We start from the raw sequence: 15004 nt of genomic DNA, 5'->3' as shown, positions 1-15004 counted from the left end.
TTTATATCACCCCCTTTTCTCTTTTTACATTATGTTATTGAAACTGCACGGTAATTGGTGTAAACGTAAAAAAAAAACATACTTAAGTCCAGAATTGCTGATTTTTGATAACATCATATACCAGAAAAAATCAACAGAACGTGATCAAAAAGTTCAGTCTAAACAAAAATGGTACAAATAAAAACTACAGATCACAGTACAAACAAATGATTCCTCAAATAGCCCTGTAAATGAAAAAATAAAAATAAAATAAAAGTGTTATAGGGGTCAGAGGAGGACAATTCTGAGCAAACATATTTTCTTCCAAAATGTAACCCCTTAGCAACCAAGGACCTAAATGTACGTCCTGGTGCGGCAGTACTTACGGCACCAGGACGTACATTTACGTCCTGTGTATGATCGTGAGCATTGGAGCGGTGTTCGCGTCATACACTGCAGGTCCCGGCTGCTATCAGCAGCAGGGGACCCGCCGGTAATAGCCGACATCCGGGATCATGCGGATGTCTGCCATTAACCCCACAGATGCCATGATCAATACAGATCATGGCATCTGCAGCAATGCGCATGTTAAAATAAATGATCAGATTGCTCGCAGCGCTGCCGCGGGGATCCGATCATCTGTAATGGTGGCCGGAGGTCCCATCACCTTCCTCCGGCCGTCTCCTCAGGTCTTCTGCTCTGTTCTGAGATCGAGCAGACCAGATCAGAAGATAGCCGATAATACTGATCAGTGCTATGCCCTATGCATAGCACTGAACAGTATTTGCAATCAACTTATTGCTATTGATAGTCCCCTATGGGGACATAAAAAAATGTAAAAAAAAGTTGAAAAACTTAAAAATAAAAAGTTTTTAAAAAGTGAAAAATCCCCTCCCCCAATAAAAACGGAAATTATCCCTTTTTCCCATTTTACCCCCAAAAAGCGTAATTTTTTTCCCCATAAACATTTTTGGTATAGCGGCGTGTGTTAATGTCCAAACTATCAAATTATAATGTTAATGATCCCATACAGTGAATGGCGTTAACTTAAAAAAAATCCCAAAATGCAGCTTTTTCGTCACATTTTATTCCCCAAAAAATTTTATAAAAGTGATCTAAAAGTTTTATATATGCAAAGGTAGTATCAATAAAAAGTACAGATGACGGCACAAAAAAGGAGCCCTCATACCACCCCGTATACGTAAAAATGAAAAAGTTATAGGTGGTCAAAATAAAGAGATTTTATATTACTGATTTTGTACAAAAAGAGATTTTGTTTAAGCGGTACAAAAATATAAAAGTATCTACCATGGGTATCATTTTCATCATATTGACCCACAGAATAAAGAATACAGGTCATTTGTACCGTAAAGTGTACAGTGTGAAAATGAAAACATTCCAAAATGTGCAAAATTTTGGTTTTCATTTAAATTTACTCCCTAAAAAAATATTTCTTTGGGTTCACCATGAATTTTTTGGTAAAATGAGAGATTTCATTACAAAGCACAATTGGCCACGCAAAAAACAAGCCCTTACATGGGTCTGTAGATGGAAATATAAAAGAGTTATGGATTAGGATTTTAGTTATGGAAGGCGAGGAGAAAAAAACAAAAGACGCAAAACTAAAATTGGCCTGGTCCTTAAAGCGTACCTGTCAGATCCAACAAAATGTTTTTTTTCAATATATCATTCAAGAATACCTGTCATAGTGCAAAAAAAGGAAAAAAAAGTGATATGTTACTCAGGACCCAATCCTGATCATGTGCATATAATTTTTATGTGTCTCAGACCTATATATCCAGAGATATAAGCATTTATCTGCTGGTGAGTTACTTTTTCATTGTGCAGGCTGGAGGGGGTGTGTCAGTCTGTCTCCCTCACAGGAGCAAGCCTGGGCAGTCAGCCAATCAGTACTCTCTACTCTGTAACCCTTTCCTCTCTGGTTTTATGCTGTGTCATGTTATACAGAGAAAGATACTTGGAGCTTGCCTGCAGTAATCAGAAGACATTATGGTGAATACATAACAGGATAAAATGTATAAATATAAGAATAGATCTTTATAAAATTAGTGCAAGGTTTTTCAGAGAAAAGTACAGCATTTTTATGACTACGTTTTATCTATCTGTTTTATCTTCTCCTAGTAAAGATGGATGCTAATCAGCATAGCTGTCACTATGTGTGTCATTCATCTTTCACAGACTCCTGAATATCTGATCAACTTCTTTGTCATTCAGGAGTCCGAGAAAGCTTTGACTATTTCAGCATGCTGGGAGTTGTAGTTTATTAACAACTGAAGCTGCAATGTTTGTAAATAACTGTGTTAGAGCAGTTTTGCCTCCAGCTGTTTTAAAACTACAGCTCCCAGCATGTCCACACATCCTTTATCTGTAGTTTTGCATACACAATAGAAATCTCCTATACTGGATACCGGTATGCTTTACGGCCGGTATCCAGTATTCTGTAAAATCTAGACTAGTCTGTCTGGCTAAAAGACAGGCGACCCCTAGTGGTGGCTATTTTGAGCTTGAATTTCAGGTGAAAATGTAAATTTTTTTTAACAGGTGTATATTGTGAAATGTCCTATTATGATTCCTGCAATATAGGAAAAGTTTTTAAAAATGACAGTGCCTCTTTCAGTACCTAATCCTGAACATGTATATCTAATTTTTATGTGTCTGGCACCTTTATTTATTTTTTTTATTACACTTTTAATTTAGCTCACTTGTCTGAATTCCTCTCAAAGGGAGGGGGCGTGGCCTCACTGTGCAGGTCTCCGGCCCCTCCCTCAGTATGCTGTCTGCTCACAGCTCCCCTAGCATTAGCAAAACTACAACTCCCAGCTTGACCTCACTGACAGTAACGGGACACAAGCTGACAGTGAGAGGATTTTTCCTCCAGCTGTGAGCCCTGCACTCACAGCTGTCAATCAAGGAAGTGTGTCCATGACATAGGTGATGACGCATGGACATAGCAGGACTAGTATGTATCCAAGCAGGTGGGGGGGGGGGGGGGCAGTTGTGTGACTGGCTTTTGAATGAAAAATTTTCTAATGCAAGCAATTGATAAACCTATTGGATTTGCATGCTTTACAATATATCAAAAGTTTTTGTATCTGACCGTGCCCATTTAAAGGGGTACTCCGTTAAAAACCTTTTTTCTTTTAAATCAACTGGTGCCAGAAAGTTAAACATATTTGTAAATTACTTCTATTAAAAAATCTTAATCCTTCCAGTACTTATTAGCTGCTGAATGCTACAGAGGAAATTCCTTTCTTTTTGGAACACTGATGACATCACGAGCACAGTGCTCTCTGCTGACATCTCTGTCCATTTTAGCAACCGTGCATAGCAGATGTATGCTAAGGGCAGCATGGTGGCTCAGTGGTTAGCACTGCTGCCTTGCAGTGCTGGGGCCTTGGGTTCAAATCCCACTAAGGACAACAATAAATAAAGGGTTATTATTATTATAATGACGTCAGCAGAACTGTGCTCGTGATGTCATCAGAGAGAATTCCAAAAAGAAAAGAATTTCCTCTGTAGTATTCAGCAGCTAATAAGTACAGGAAGGATTAAGATTTTTAAATAGAAGTAATTTACAAATCTGTTTAACTTTCTGGCACCGGTTGATTTAAAAGAAAAAAGGTTTTCACCGGAGTACCCCTTTAAGGTCAAAATGGGCCTGGTTTCTTAAGGGGTTAAACAAACCCTATATATATTGGGTATCGTTGCAATCATATTACCCTACAGAATAAAGATAACATGTCATGAAGCCCACAAAAAAGCTTAACTTTGGAGTAGAACAATGAATTCTGCTATTACATCCTTCAAAAATTCCAAATCAAGAGGTTAATTTGTCGTTTTAAAATAGCGGACTGAGACACATGTCTGTTTATTGTCAATATAAAAGACAAATAATAAAAAATGTATGATCTTATCTACTGTCTCCAGGATGTAAAATGTATATTTAATGTTTTTAAAGCAGTCCTATTTATTTTTAATTGTCAAAAATCTATCTTCATTGGTTGAATAGGAGTTAGGATGAATCAATGGCTGTGTAATGTTATGTGTAGAAATACAAATCTTGATGTTAGAACATAAATTACCTGAAAATATAAAGGGCTCCTCTGCACATTCCTGCATCTATTTGTTCAGCACATAACTTTAAAGTTTATCCACTGGAAGTAAACAACAGAGGTTAAAGAGACTTTAAAAATTGACATCAGAATAAGAATTCATACATACAGTATGTTGCAAAGTCATAAAACTTTTTACTGTACAAAAAATAACCTATATTTGCTGACTCAATGGTCCAAATTAGAGATGAGCGAGCTTACAGTAAATTCGATTCGTCACGAACTTCTCGGCTCGGCAGTTGATGACTTTTCCTGCATAAATTAGTTCAGCTTTCAGGTGCTCCGGTAGGCTGGAAAAGGTGGATACAGTCCTAGGAGACTCTTTCCTAGGACTGTATCCACCTTTTCCAGCCCACCGGAGCACCTGAAGGCTGAACTAATTTACGCAGGATAAGTCATCAACTGCCGAGCCGAGAAGTTCGTGACAAATCGAATTTACTGTAAGTTCGCTCATCTCTAGTCCAAATTGATCAATCTGTCTGATCACCTGAATTGTCTGATTTGCCCATAGCAATTCATCAAATCTCGGCTTTCATTTCAATAATTGCTTTGGTAAAATTAAACCTGAGCTTCAATTGCCGATCTGGTTGCTGCAGGTAAACCAGGCAGTTTTCCTATATTCCAATATTCTTATAAGGCTCATGTAAATGTCAATGCCATGGCCACTCTGTGCGTCATCATATGATCACTTCATACAATAGAGCAGTGGTCTTCAACCTGCGGACCTCCAGATGTTGCGAAACTACAACTCCCAGCATGCCCGGACAGCCAACGGCTGTCCGGGCATGCTGGGAGTTATAGTTTTGCAACATCTGGAGGTCCGCAGGTTGAAGACCACAACAATAGAGTATGCCTCTTTTTCTCAAAACCTGTAAAGAAAAACTCTTTAAAATCAGATGTATGCAGTAGTATAAAATCTGTGCATCAAATCCTGCATATCAAATATGGACAGGATACTGTACGTGTGAATACACCATTCAAATGTACAGGATCTGCTGTATATTTGTGTTGGATACTTTGGGGAGCTGATTTTGCTACCTAGAACTCCAATAGATAGCAAAATCAGCTGAAGAAAATAAGCAGCAAAAGTATGCAGCAGATCCTGCACATATGAACATTTTCTAAGGGTACATTCGTTCACATGTACAGGACCTGATGCATATTTTTACTGCATATTTCGAGCAGCTGATTTTGCTATCCATTAATCTCAATGGGTAGACTGTGCGATATTTTTCTGGTTCTTTTGTATTTCTCAGAGCTCACAATATATAGTCTTTTTTATGTGCAATGTGGCAATTAAAGTGTCCCGTGCCAGCAATAAAAGTGTCCCGTGCCGGTGTCTCTTGTGCAAAATTGTTTCTCCAAGTGTCACATATTACACAGTATGTTGCAGACTGTTTCCATATAACTAGTGCACATGTAGAATGGTGAAATGTTGCACAATGTATCTACAGTCAATATATGTAACACCACAGGTTTTTTCACATTGCCACTTATCTTTCTCTTCCTCCGGTAGTAAGGTGCGTTTTTGTGTGCGCTGGAGTAAAGTGCGTCTTTTGTGTGCACTGGAGCTAGTGGTATGCTCAGGGCTGCCGGTCCTACGCTTTTCCTCTAAACGATTCCTCAGGGACCTTATTTTCGGCTTCCACCTTCTTTATGCATCCATTAGTTTATGCAGCTCGTGCAGCTCCATTTTGTCTGTGCGGCACTGATGATGGTCGTACGGTTTTTGCCTTCCCGCCAAGTTTTTATATTCTTTGACTCCTCCTTCACTCCGCGTCTACTCTGACCAACCAATCACGGTGTGAACAGCCGTCCACGGCTTTTCCTATTCCCGAGACTGAACACTTCAGGTATGGCAGGGAGGGGAGTATCCTTTCAACTCAGGTGTGCTTCTCAGCCCTCGTTCTGAGTTCCGGATGTATCTGTGAATTAGTAGCGGTGTTTGCGTTCCAGGATAATTTTCGGATGAGTTAACTCCTTTTTGGCTGGAGATTTTTAAACGTTCTTTCTTATTGTTGTCGTTATTAAAACATTCTTATTATTGTCCTTTTAATAGTTATATTGTAATTTCAGCATTGTTGTACAGTTGCTAAATGGATTTACTATGGTAACCAGTGCATATGTGATTTTGGATGATATTGGAAGTACTCTCATTACTAATTTTCACTAATCTATGAAACAAGCATACGATATGAAGTCGTTTAAGCCCTCTGGTTTTACTGCGGCCAATGTATACGTCCAGAAGGCTTCTCTCTGAAGGAGTTTCTTGTCCCAATCTCCACCTCTTGTCGGTGGGGGGACAACTTCTATGACCTGGGCACTTAGACTTTTGACATCGCTTTCATGATGGGCTGCAAAGTGATTTGCCACAGGTGTGTTTCTCATATGCACTATATCCCCTATATGCTCCTGTAGTCTTCGTCTGAAAGTCCTAAAGGTTTTTCCCACATAATTATAGGGACATGTACAGGTAAGTAAATAGATTACTCCTTTTGTGTCATAATTAGCAAATTCTTTCATGTAGTATTCTTTACTTGTGACCGCACTTATGAAGCTTTTTCCTTTTTTAACATACTGGCACATAGTGCATTTGCTACAGGGAAACGTTCCTTTTGGCTTTTCCATAGACCATCCTTTTTGGGTTTCTTTTTCAAAGTTACTCTGCACTATTCTGTCCCTAAGGTTGCTCCCTCTCTTGTATGTAATTTGGGGTGCGTACGGGATTAATCCTTTCAGGGTAACATCTAGTCTAAGTATATCCCAGTATTTTATAAGGATGTCCCTGACTTCGCTCGCATTTTCATCATATACCCCTATGATTCTAGATACATCACTCCCCTCTTGTCGGTCTTTATTTCTGGGGGTAAGAAGTGTTGATCTATTTGCTCTCAGGGCCCTATGATAGGCTTTTTTTAGAACCTTATTTGGATAGCCTCTGTTTTTTAGTCTTAGACGTAATTCACTGGCTTTTATCCTAAATTCTTCCAATGTGGAACAATTTCTCCTAATCCGGAGATATTGGCCTGTTGGTATTCCCTGCTTCAGTGGGCGTGGATGGCAACTATCTCACCGAAGCAGGGAATTTGTGGCCGTCTCTTTTCGATATACAGTAGTCTGTACATGCCTGTCCTCTGTAATCCATATCTTCAAGTCCAGGAACACCATACTTTCTTCACTGATGGTGCTCGTGAACCTAAGTCCCAAATTATTTTTATTGAGCTCACCTACAAACTTCAAAAATTCTTCTTTTGTTGACGACCACACTATGAGGATGTCGTCTATAAATCTAAGCCACATTAATATGTGGCTAGTCCACGACGACATCCCCTCGTTGAAAACTACTTGGTCCTCCCACCAGCCGAGGTACAGGTTTGCGTAACTGGGGGCGCAAGGGCTCCCCATCGCTGTACCTCGGCTTTGGTGGAAGGACTCTCCTTAAAACTGAAAATAGTTTTTTGTCAGGACAAATGTCAACAATTCTAGGACCAACTTGTTATGCGGGATGTATTGGGTACCTCTCGTTTTAAGTACGGATTCTACTGCCTCCAGCCCCTTTTCATGAGGGATGGAGGAGTACAATGCCTCTACATCCAATGAGGCTAGCATCACCCCTTCTTCAAACCTCAAATCCTCAAGTCTCTTTAAAATGTCCGTAGTGTCACGAATAAATGAAGGTAACGCATACACAAATGGACGTAGAATGTAATCCACATATTGGCTTATTCCCTCTGTGAGGTTGCCAATCCCTGACACTATAGGCCTCCCTCTTAAAGGGGGATGTCCCTTGTGTATTTTGGGGACCGAATAGAAGCATGCAATTCTAGGTGTTGTAGGTTTTAGATATTCATACTCCGTCTTGTTGAGGAGGTTTTTATTTTTTCCTTCCTCCAAGATGGAGATGAGCTCCTCTGCGAATTCTTTTGTGGGATCCTTCTTCAATTTAAGATAACATTCCCTATTATCTAAGATGTCTAAACACATCTTTTTATATTCCTCCCTGGTCATCAAAACAATATTTCCCCCTTTGTCAGAGGGTTTGATGAATCATCTGCCAGTGTTTTTAATGCTTGTCTTTCTACCCAGGTTAAATTCTGATTCCTTACCCTCTCTTGGTCAAGTTTCTTTAGATCATTGGTGACCATTTCAACAAAGATGTCAATGTTGGAATAGTCCCCAACTGGTGGAGGTTTTTTACTTTTTTTGTTTAATTGTGTGAAAGGCCCCTCTCCTTCTACCCTTTCACTATTTTCTCTAGATAAACTCTCCAATTCTCTGAAGAGTATCATATCTTCCTGATCAATGCCCAGGTTTTGTCCCAGCTTTTTATCTTTTAGATGGAAATATTTACGCCATTTTAGCCTTCTGGCAAAGTGATTAATATCTCTAACCCATGAAAAAGAACTGAATTTAACAGTGGGCACATAGGAAAGCCCTCTTGCCAGAAGGTTCATCTCTGCTGTAGTTAGTGACCTGGGGGTTAAATTAATAATTTGTAAGTCTGTCTCTTGTAGGGTAGGTAGTGTACTATATGATCTTGTCACTTGACGCTCCTGAGAAGCTAATTGTTCATACTTGGGGTGTTCTCTCAAAAACCTCCCCTTCTTTGTGGGCTACCTCTCCCTGACCCTCTACCCCTGTTGTTTCCTCTATAGTTGTAATTGTGATATCCTCCTGTTTTTTCAGATTCACTTTCATCACATTTTGATGAGGATATATCTGTTTCTTGGGGAGCTACATGTGTTTGTTTCAAAATTTCATATTCCTGTTTATTTTTAAAGTCCTGCAAGTCCCTCTTGAATTGCAGATTTGCAGATAATATTAATATATGGAAGTATATTCACTTCCAAACGGCTAAAGATATTAACATGAAACTTAGTACACAAGTTAGTTATATATCAACAACAAACATTGGATAGGTAATTTAACCCTAACCTACCCTCATTTTCGAGGGTCGGGGTTTTTGTTTAACCCCTTAAGGACCGGTGGTTTTTCCGTTTTTGCATTTTCGTTTTTTGCTCCTTGCCTTTAAAAAATCATAACTCTTTCAATTTTGCACCTAAAAATCCATATTATGGCTTATTTTTTGCGCCACCAATTCTACTTTGTAATTACGTCAGTCATTTTGCCCAAAAATCTACGGTGAAATGGAAAAAAAATCATTGTGCGACAAAATTGAAAAAAAAAACGCAGTTTTGTAACTTTTGGGGGCTTCCGTTTCTACTTAGTAAATTTTTCGGTAAAAATGACACCTTATCTTTATTCTGTAGGTCCATACGATTAAAATGATACTGTTACGCCGAGCGCTCCGGGTCCCCGCTCCTCCCCGGAGCGCTCGCTTCACTCCCTCCGCTGCAGCGCTCCGGTCACGTCCTCTGACCCGGGGCGCTGCGATCCTGCTGCCAGCCGGGATGCGATTCGCGATGCGGGTAGCGCCCGCTCGCGATGCGCACCCCGGCTCCCCTACCTGACTCGCTCCCCGTCTGTTCTGTCCCGGCGCGCGCGGCCCCGCTCCCTAGGGCGCGCGCGCGCCGGGTCTCTGCGATTTAAAGGGCCACTGCGCCGCTGATTGGCGCAGTGGTTCCAATTAGGGTTTTCACCTGTGCACTTCCCTATATTACCTCACTTCCCTTGCACTCCCTTGCCGGATCTTGTTGCCTTAGTGCCAGTGAAAGCGTTCCTTGTGTGTTCCTTGCCTGTGTTTCCAGACCTTCTGCCGTTGCCCCTGACTACGATCCTTGCTGCCTGCCCCGACCTTCTGCTACGTCCGACCTTGCTTCTGCCTACTCCCTTGTACCGCGCCTATCTTCAGCAGCCAGAGAGGTGAGCCGTTGCTAGTGGATACGACCTGGTCACTACCGCCGCAGCAAGACCATCCCGCTTTGCGGCGGGCTCTGGTGAAAACCAGTAGTGGCTTAGAACCGGTCCACTAGCACGGTCCACGCCAATCCCTCTCTGGCACAGAGGGTCCACTACCTGCCAGCCGGCATCGTGACAGTAGATCCGGCCATGGATCCCGCTGAAGTTCCTCTGCCAGTTGTCGCTGACCTCACCACGGTGGTCGCCCAGCAGTCACAACAGATAGCGCAACAAGGCCAACAGCTGTCTCAACTGACCGTTATGCTACAACAGTTGCTACCACAGCTTCAGCAGTCATCTCCTCCGCCAGCTCCTGCACCTCCTCCGCAGCGAGTGGCCGCTCCTGGGATACGCTTATCCTTGCCGGATAAATTTGATGGGGACTCTAAGTTTTGCCGTGGCTTTCTTTCCCAATGTTCCCTGCATCTGGAGATGATGTCGGACCTGTTTCCCACTGAAAGGTCTAAGGTGGCTTTCGTAGTCAGTCTTCTGTCCGGAAAAGCCCTGTCATGGGCCACACCGCTCTGGGACCGCAATGACCCCGTCACTGCCTCTGTACACTCCTTCTTCTCGGAAATCCGAAGTGTCTTTGAGGAACCTGCCCGAGCCTCTTCTGCTGAGACTGCCCTGTTGAACCTGGTCCAGGGTAATTCTTCCGTTGGCGAGTATGCCGTACAATTCCGTACACTTGCTTCAGAATTGTCCTGGAATAATGAGGCCCTCTGCGCGACCTTCAAAAAAGGCCTATCCAGCAACATTAAAGATGTTCTGGCCGCACGAGAAATTCCTGCTAATCTACATGAACTTATTCACCTAGCCACTCGCATTGACATGCGTTTTTCTGAAAGGCGTCAGGAACTCCGCCAAGATATGGACTCTGTTCGCACGAGGCGTTTCGTCTCCTCGGCTCCTCTCTCCTCTGGTCCCCTGCAATCTGTTCCTGTGCCTCCCGCCGTGGAGGCTATGCAGGTCGACCGGTCTCGCCTGACACCTCAAGAGAGGACACGACGCCGTATGGAGAACCTCTGCCTGTACTGTGCTAGTACCGAACACTTCCTGAGGGATTGTCCTATCCGTCCTCCCCGCCTGGAAAGACGTACGCTGACTCCGCACAAAGGTGAGACAGTCCTTGATGTCTACTCTGCTTCTCCACGTCTTACTGTGCCTGTGCGGATGTCTGCCTCTGCCTTCTCCTTCTCTACAGTGGCCTTCTTGGACTCTGGATCTGCAGGAAATTTTATTTTGGCCTCTCTCGTCAACAGGTTCAACATCCCAGTGACCAGTCTCGCCAGACCCCTCTACATCAATTGTGTAAATAATGAAAGATTGGACTGTACCATACGTTTCCGCACGGAGCCCCTTCTTATGAGCATCGGATCTCATCATGAGAGGATTGAACTTTTGGTCCTCCCCAATTGCACCTCGGAGATTCTCCTTGGACTTCCCTGGCTTCAACTTCATTCCCCAACCCTGGATTGGTCCACTGGGGAGATCAAGAGTTGGGGGTCCTCTTGTTCCAAGAACTGTCTAAAACCGGTTCCCAGTAACCCTTGCCGTAACTCTGTGGTTCCTCCAGTAACCGGTCTCCCTAAGGCCTATATGGACTTCGCGGATGTTTTCTGCAAAAAACAAGCTGAGACTCTACCTCCTCACAGGCCTTATGATTGCCCTATCGACCTCCTCCCGGGTACTACTCCACCCCGGGGCAGAATTTATCCTCTCTCTGCCCCAGAGACTCTTGCCATGTCCGAATACGTCCAGGAGAATCTAAAAAAGGGCTTTATCCGTAAATCCTCCTCTCCTGCCGGAGCCGGATTTTTCTTTGTGTCCAAAAAAGATGGCTCCCTACGTCCTTGCATTGACTACCGCGGTCTTAATAAAATCACGGTTAAGAACCGCTACCCCTTACCCCTCATCTCTGAACTCTTTGATCGCCTCCAAGGTGCCCACATCTTCACTAAATTGGACTTAAGAGGCGCCTATAACCTCATCCGCATCAGAGAGGGGGACGAGTGGAAAACGGCATTTAACACCAGAGATGGACACTTTGAGTATCTGGTCATGCCCTTTGGACTGTGCAATGCCCCTGCCGTCTTCCAAGACTTTGTCAATGAAATTTTTCGTGATCTGTTATACTCCTGTGTTGTGGTATATCTGGACGATATCCTAATTTTTTCTGCCAATCTAGAAGAACACCGCCAGCATGTCCGTATGGTTCTTCAGAGACTTCGTGACAACCAACTCTATGCCAAAATTGAGAAATGTCTGTTTGAATGCCAATCTCTTCCTTTTCTAGGATATTTGGTCTCTGGCCAGGGACTACAGATGGATCCAGACAAACTCTCTGCCGTCTTAAATTGGCCACGCCCCTCCGGACTCCGTGCTATCCAACGCTTTTTGGGGTTCGCCAATTATTACAGGCAATTTATTCCACATTTTTCTACCATTGTGGCTCCTATCGTGGCTTTAACCAAGAAAAATGCTGATCCCAAGTCCTGGCCTCCTCAAGCAGAAGACTCCTTTAAACGACTCAAGTCTGCCTTTTCTTCGGCTCCCGTGCTCTCCAGACCTGACCCTTCCAAACCCTTCCTATTGGAGGTTGATGCCTCCTCAGTAGGAGCTGGAGCTGTTCTTCTACAAAAAAATCCTTCCGGGCATGCTGTCACTTGTGGTTTTTTCTCTAGGACCTTCTCTCCAGCGGAGAGGAACTACTCCATCGGGGATCGAGAGCTTCTAGCCATTAAATTAGCACTTGAGGAATGGAGGCATCTGCTGGAGGGATCAAGATTTCCTGTTATTATCTACACCGACCACAAGAACCTCTCCTACCTCCAGTCGGCCCAACGGCTGAATCCTCGCCAGGCCCGGTGGTCTCTGTTCTTTGCCCGATTTAATTTTGAGATTCACTTTCGTCCTGCCGATAAGAACATTAGGGCCGATGCTCTCTCTCGTTCCTCGGATGCCTCAGAAGTTGATCTCCCTCCGCAACACATCATTCCACCTGACTGCCTGATCTCCACTTCTCCTGCCTCCATCAGGCAGACTCCTCCAGGAAAGACCTTTGTTTCTCCACGCCAACGCCTCGGAATCCTCAAATGGGGTCACTCCTCCCATCTCGCAGGTCATGCGGGCATCAAGAAATCTGTGCAACTCATCTCCCGCTTCTATTGGTGGCCGACTCTGGAGACGGATGTTGGGGACTTTGTGCGAGCCTGCACTATCTGTGCCCGGGATAAGACTCCTCGCCAGAAGCCCGCTGGTTTTCTTCATCCTCTGCCTGTCCCCGAACAGCCTTGGTCTCTGATTGGTATGGATTTTATTACTGATTTACCCCCTTCCCGTGGCAACACCGTTATTTGGGTGGTCGTTGATCGATTCTCCAAAATGGCACATTTCATCCCTCTTCCTGGTCTTCCTTCTGCGCCTCAGTTGGCTAAACAATTTTTTGTACACATTTTTCGTCTTCACGGGTTGCCTACGCAGATTGTCTCGGATAGAGGGGTCCAATTCGTGTCTAAATTCTGGAGGGCTCTCTGTAAACAACTCAAGATTAAATTAAATTTTTCTTCTGCATATCATCCCCAATCCAATGGACAAGTAGAAAGAATTAACCAGATCCTGGGTGATTATTTGCGACATTTTGTTTCCTCCCGCCAGGATGACTGGGCAGATCTCCTTCCATGGGCCGAATTTTCGTATAACTTCAGGGTCTCTGAATCTTCCTCCAAATCCCCATTTTTCGTGGTGTACGGCCGTCACCCTCTTCCCCCCCTCCCTACCCCCTTGCCCTCTGGTCTGCCCGCTGTGGATGAAATTTCTCGTGACCTTTCCATTATATGGAGAGAGACCCAAAATTCTCTCTTACAGGCTTCTTCACGCATGAAGAGGTTCGCGGATAAGAAAAGAAGAGCTCCCCCCGTTTTTTCCCCTGGAGACAAGGTATGGCTCTCCGCTAAATATGTCCGCTTCCGTGTCCCTAGCTACAAGTTGGGACCACGCTATCTTGGTCCTTTCAAAATTTTGTGTCAAATTAATCCTGTCTCTTATAAACTTCTTCTTCCTCCTTCTCTTCGTATCCCTAATGCCTTTCACGTCTCTCTTCTCAAACCACTCATCCTCAACCGTTTTTCTCCCAAATCTGTTCCTCCCACTCCTGTTTCCGGCTCCTCGGACGTCTTCTCGGTCAAGGAAATTTTGGCTGCCAAAAAGGTCAGAGGGAAAAATTTTTTTTTAGTAGACTGGGAGGGTTGTGGTCCTGAAGAGAGATCCTGGGAACCTGAGGACAACATCCTTGACAAAAGTCTGCTCCTCAGGTTCTCAGGCTCCAAGAAGAGGGGGAGACCCAAGGGGGGGGTACTGTTACGCCGAGCGCTCCGGGTCCCCGCTCCTCCCCGGAGCGCTCGCTTCACTCCCTCCGCTGCAGCGCTCCGGTCACGTCCTCTGACCCGGGGCGCTGCGATCCTGCTGCCAGCCGGGATGCGATTCGCGATGCGGGTAGCGCCCGCTCGCGATGCGCACCCCGGCTCCCCTACCTGACTCGCTCCCCGTCTGTTCTGTCCCGGCGCGCGCGGCCCCGCTCCCTAGGGCGCGCGCGCGCCGGGTCTCTGCGATTTAAAGGGCCACTGCGCCGCTGATTGGCGCAGTGGTTCCAATTAGGGTTTTCACCTGTGCACTTCCCTATATTACCTCACTTCCCTTGCACTCCCTTGCCGGATCTTGTTGCCTTAGTGCCAGTGAAAGCGTTCCTTGTGTGTTCCTTGCCTGTGTTTCCAGACCTTCTGCCGTTGCCCCTGACTACGATCCTTGCTGCCTGCCCCGACCTTCTGCTACGTCCGACCTTGCTTCTGCCTACTCCCTTGTACCGCGCCTATCTTCAGCAGCCAGAGAGGTGAGCCGTTGCTAGTGGATACGACCTGGTCACTACCGCCGCAGCAAGACCATCCCGCTTTGCGGCGGGCTCTGGTGAAAACCAGTAGTGGCTTAGAACCGGTCCACTAGCACGGTCCACGCCAATCCCTCTCTGGCACAGAGGG

The 15004-nt window shown here is 44.5% G+C and overlaps 1 long non-coding RNA gene across 1 annotated transcript in view; it reads right to left on the bottom strand.

Annotated features, from left to right (window-relative positions):
* The window catches only part of LOC130361819 (uncharacterized), a 66979-nt gene that overhangs the window by 32133 nt on the left and 19842 nt on the right, over positions 1-15004 (bottom strand). Inside the window, exon 2 of the long non-coding RNA XR_008891164.1 lies at positions 4083-4154. This is a non-coding gene — a long non-coding RNA (uncharacterized LOC130361819). The remainder of the gene's footprint in view (positions 1-4082; positions 4155-15004) is intronic.

This window comes from Hyla sarda, chromosome 3 (genome assembly GCF_029499605.1).
Source record: "Hyla sarda isolate aHylSar1 chromosome 3, aHylSar1.hap1, whole genome shotgun sequence".
In the NCBI taxonomy this organism is placed as follows: domain Eukaryota; kingdom Metazoa; phylum Chordata; class Amphibia; order Anura; family Hylidae; genus Hyla; species Hyla sarda.
Note: the sequence above shows the minus strand (reverse complement) of the source record. Positions and strands in the feature narration are given on the sequence as shown.